Consider the following 5,339-nt stretch of genomic DNA (forward strand, 5'->3'; position numbering starts at 1 on the left):
ATTCTTACGTAGGCCATATCTCTTCGTTCCCCGACTTTGTCGAGTTCCTGCCTTCTACTGTCATCGTTCTGGGGTCTGTTGTCGAGAAAGTATCTTAGGCTGGGCTCCCCGACCTCGACCGGTATTACTATATTAGCCCCATAGACTAATGAGTATGGTGTTTCCACTCTGCTCGTTTTTGGCGTTGTTCGGTAGGCTTAAAGTACTTCAGGTAATACCTCTGGCCATAGTCCCTTGGCGTCTTTGAGCTTCTTTTTCATGATGTTCAGTATTGACTTGTTGGAGGACTCTGCTTGCCCGTTACCCGCGGGGTGGTAAGGTGTTGACAATATTCTTTTGATTTGATATTTTCAAAAAAGTTGGCGACCTTCTTTCCTGCAAATTGGGGTCCGTTGTCGCAGATGATTTCTTTGGGGAGACGGAAACGACATATGATGTTCTTCCATATGAAGGTGATTACTTCCTGTTCGCGTATTTGGGCGAATGCTCCTGCTTCCACCTATTTAGAAAAATAATCAGTTAAAATCAAGAGAAATCGTACATTACCTAGTCCGTCCGGAAGGGGGCCCATGATATCCATTCCCCATTTGATAAACGACTAAGGGTAAATTACTGAGTGTAGGTGTTCGCCTGCTTGGTGGATCAGTGGGGCGTACTTCTGTCATTGCTCACATTTTTTCACAAAATCTGCAGCCTCCCTTTTCATAGTGGGCCAGTAGCATCCTGCTCGTATGAGGCACCCGACCAAAGCTCGATTTCCAAAGTGATCTCCACAGTGGCCCTTGTGCACTTCTTTAACGACGCACCGCGTCTGATTTGGGCCCATGCATTTTGCTAGGGGGCCGCCATATGTCCTTTTGTACAGGTCGTTGTGAATGATGTTATACCTGGCCGCTTGCATTCACAACTTCTTGGCCTCTCTCTTTTCATTGGGGAGTATACCGTTCTGCAAATATGTAATAATACGGTTGCGCTAGTCCCAAGTTAGGTTTATGGTTCTTACCTCGATTTGGTCTATCGACGAGTTGAGGAGGTGGACCACATTTTGGTTTCCGGTTGTGATGTTTTTGGTGGCTGCCGCTAATTTGGCGAGGCCATTCGCCTCGATATTCTGCGCTCGGGGGATCTGGTCAAGCTGACATTCGTCGAACTCGAGTCGTAGTTTGCAGATTTCAGTTTGGTATTTTTGTAACCTTTGCTCCTTGATCTGGAAAGTTCCTGTGACTTGGTTGACCACGAGCTGAGAATCGCAGCACAACCTTAGCCGCTCTGCCCCACATTTGAGTGCTAGTCTTAGTCTTGCAATTACGGCCTCATACTCGGCCTCGTTGTTAGTCATGTCCGGGCACCTTATGGGTTGGTGAATCACTTCGCCTCTTAGGACTTCGAGTATGAGTCCCAGCCCGGACCCCGACGTGTTAGATGCACCGTTGGTGTATAGGACCTAGAGGTCGTGTATTCTAGAAGAAGTGTGGACGTCCTCCCTTTCGACTTCGGGCAGTATTTGCACACTGAAGTCAGCGAGGACCTGAGACTTTATCGTCGTTCGTGATCGATATGTAATATCGTGCTCGCTTAGTTCGATGGCTCATTTGGCCAATCTACCCAAAAGTTCGGGTTTGTGTAAATGCTTCTTAAGGGGGAAGTCGTGACGACAGAGATGGGGTGCCATTGGAAATACGGTCTAAGCTTCTGTGAAGCTACGACCAAGGCCAGAGCCAATTTTTCAAGGTGGGGGTACCTCGTCTCGGTGTTGACTGGTGTCTTGCTAATGGAATAGATGGGAGATTGCGTACCTTAATTTTCTTGGACTAAGACTGCGCTCACAGCTACTTCGAACACGATGAGATAGATGAGGAGAGGCTGTCCTGATTCCGGTTTTGAGAGCAACAGTGGCAAGGACAAGTACACCTTTAACTCTTTCAGTGCTTGGACACACTCAGGGGTCCATTGGAGGCCGTTATCCTTTTTAAGTACGCCGAAGAACTTGTGGCACCTATTGGAGGATCGCGAGATGAACCTTGACAGAGCGGCGATACGACCGGTTAGCTTCTGGACTTGCTTTTTGGTGGTCGGGTGCTCGAGTATACCCTCGATGGCCTTGATTTGGTCAGGATTAACCTCGATACCCTGCTGTGACACTAGGAAACCCAAGAACTTTCCTGAGGCCACGCCGAATGCACACTTTTCGGGATTTAATTTCATATCGTATTGCCTGAGTATACCGAAGGCTTCTCTTAAATGGTCGATGTGATATTCTTTCTTTTTGGACTTGACTAGCATGTCATCGATGTATATCTCCATCATTTTTCCGAACTGTTCTTTGAACATCTTAGTCACCAGTCTTTGGTTAGTTGCCCCTGCATTTTTCGACCTTGTAGCAGTACGTACCCTGGTGGGTGATGAATGTGGTCTTTTTCTGGTCCTCTTCCTCCATAAGGATCTGGTTGTAGCCCGAGTAGGCATCCAAGAAACTCAACAACTCATGCCCGACTGTCGCATCGATGAGTTGGTCGATATGAGGTAGTGGAAACGAGTCCTTGGGGCAAGCTTTGTTCAGGTCGATGAAATCTACGCACATCTGCCACTTGACATTTTTCTTTTTCACCATGACCACGTTGGCGACTTATTGGGGGTACTTTGACTCTTTGATAGAGCCGTTTTCCAATAAGTTTTCCACTTCTTCGTGCATTGCATCATTAATTGCGGAATTGAACTTACGTCGAACCTGCCTTACCGGGGGGTAGAGTGGATCGACATTCAATCTGTGCGTGGTGATCTCCTTTGGGATACCTGGCATATCTGCATGGCTAAAAGCAAACAAGTCCGCGTTAGCAATTAAAAATTTGCGAAACTTACCTGGTTCTTGGAGTTTGCAGCCGAAGTAAGCTTTCTTGTTATGGTCGTTGACGTCTAGCTGAATGGGGTCGAGGTCCTTTATGGTCGATCCTGCGGCTTCGGTCACATTGGGGTCTCTGTTGACATCCCCAATGTCGTCGCCTACCGACCTCGATCCTATTGATTTCTATGCTTCCTTCTCTTTGTCTCTCATTTGTTAGGTGGCCGTGCAGTCTAGGGTGATGCGGTAGCACTCTTGGGATGTGCGTTGTTCGCCCCTTATGCTGAATATGCCCCATGGAGTTGGGAATTTGATGACTTGGTACAAGCTAGAGGGTATGGCCCTCATTGTGTGTACCCACGGTCACCCTATTATAGCGTTGTATGTTGTGCCCTGGTCCATGATGTGGAATGTGGTCTCTAGAGTGATGCCACCAGCCAGGACGGGGAGTGTGATGTCGCCAGATGTTCGTTCAACTGCATTGTTAAAGCATGTTAGTGTGATGCAGCGTGGTACTATCTTGTCCTCGAGTTTCATTTGTGTGAGTACTCGGGGATAGATAATACACGCGCCGCTCCCATCATCTACCATAATCCGTCTTACGTCGGTATCTAAAATTCGTAAAGTAATAACAAGAGTGTCATAGTGAGGGAATGCCAAACCGTTGGTATATGATTTATCGAAGATGATACTTCCTTCGATTTCATCATACCGTTCGTGGGTGATCGACCGTTTCAGCTTGTGGGTCATGGTGAACTTCACGCTGTTGATGGAAGCGTTGTCTCCTCCATCGATGATCATGTGGATAGTGCGGGCAGCTTTGGCGGCCCTTGATGTTGTTCTCGTCCCCTGGCAAAGTTGGTTCTTCCCCGATTGCTTAGCAATTCTTTGAGGTATCCCTGTTGCATCATGTTTACGACCTCATATCTTAGGGCGAAGCAATCTTCGGTTTTGTGTCCTCGCTCTTGATGGAACTAGCAGAGGGCGTCTGATTTTCTGGTATTCGGGTCTGACCTCATTTTTTGCGGCCATTTTACCTTTGGTCCGAGCTTTTCTAAGGCGTAGACGATCTCTGTAGGTAACACGTAAAAATTGTGAGCGGATAATAAAAGGGCATACCTCTTTCGTTCCGGTGAGTCCCTGTTCTTGATCGGGGTGGTCCTTCTTCATGGCGAGGTGAGGATACAGTGGTAGTTCTGACATATGAGAGATGTCGTTCCCGATTCGGCCGTGAGGTCGCCGGATCTCTTCTGATATCACTTATCCGATCTTTTCTGGATTCTGCTTGCACTGAGGTCTGTCGATGATCGGCCCATTGAGGTCGTCTTCGTATGCTCGTACTTTGGCACAATATGCATTATGTATTTCATCCCAAGTTGTTGGGGGGTATTTCACGAGCCAACTTAATAATTTTCTTGCCGCTCTCGAACAATTTCTATTCTGCCCGTTTTGAAAAGCGGCTACCGCCATTCCTTCTGATACATTGGGAAAAGTCATTCTCACTCAATTGAAACGGCAAGGAAGATATCATTCACTCTTGCCTCGGCCTTCTTCACCCCGGTATGGGCCGTCACGAACTTATCAGCCATTTCCTCAAAAGTTTCGATGGAACTAGCTGGTAGTTTCGAGTACCAGGTTAATGCCCCTCCTATGAGGGTTTCGCCGAATTTCTTCAGCAGAATGGAGGATACTTGTTCTTTGGCGAGGTCATTGCCTTTCACAGCGGTGACGTAGTGAGTCACATAATCCTCGGGGTCGGTCGTACCGTCGTATATTTTCAGGTAAGGCGGAATTTTGAAAGCCTTCGGTATGGCGTGTGGGAATGCATTGACACTGTACGGCTGCTTGACGAACCGACCGACATCTCTCTTCGGCAATAACTTAGGAGCGCCTGGTATTTTATCGACCCTTTCTTGGTGCTCTCTCATTTGGTCCCGAAGTACTTTGTTCTCGTTTTTCATTTCCTCCATCCTTTTCAGAATGGTTATGACAGCGTCATCGCCTGCATTGTTAACAATATTGTGAGTGATACCTGTCATTGCAGGTGGGGGGAGTTGATCATGTTGCTCGTTCACTGGTGGTGCAACACAGATCCTCGCGTTTGCTGCGGCCACATCCTGAACGGCTTATGGAAGATGCTGGTCAGTGTATCAGTCAGCCATGCTTCAAGGAGTTTCTTTATCGCTGGCGGTGTCTCCTCTCCCACGGATGTGGAGGCTGTCTTGCCAAGGGATTTTGTGATGCTACAGTGTGGGGGAGGTGATTCACCTCGCTTAGGGGAGGCATTAGGTGTTGTGCCCTCGTCCACCTTTCGTGGATGACGTCTACGAGGTTGGTTAGGAGGTCACTCATTATTCTCATTCTTTCTTCTCTGTTACCTGCCATATTAGATCTATGCATACAAAGAGAAGAAATTTTTTCTTTTTGTTGCTATTTTTTTTTACCTCAGTAACCAGTGTCGGTTGTAGATCTAGAAGAAACTAATAGACTTAGCTAGAAT

This window comes from Nicotiana tabacum, chromosome 24, assembly GCF_000715075.1.
Source record: "Nicotiana tabacum cultivar K326 chromosome 24, ASM71507v2, whole genome shotgun sequence".
Taxonomy (NCBI): Eukaryota; Viridiplantae; Streptophyta; class Magnoliopsida; order Solanales; family Solanaceae; genus Nicotiana; species Nicotiana tabacum.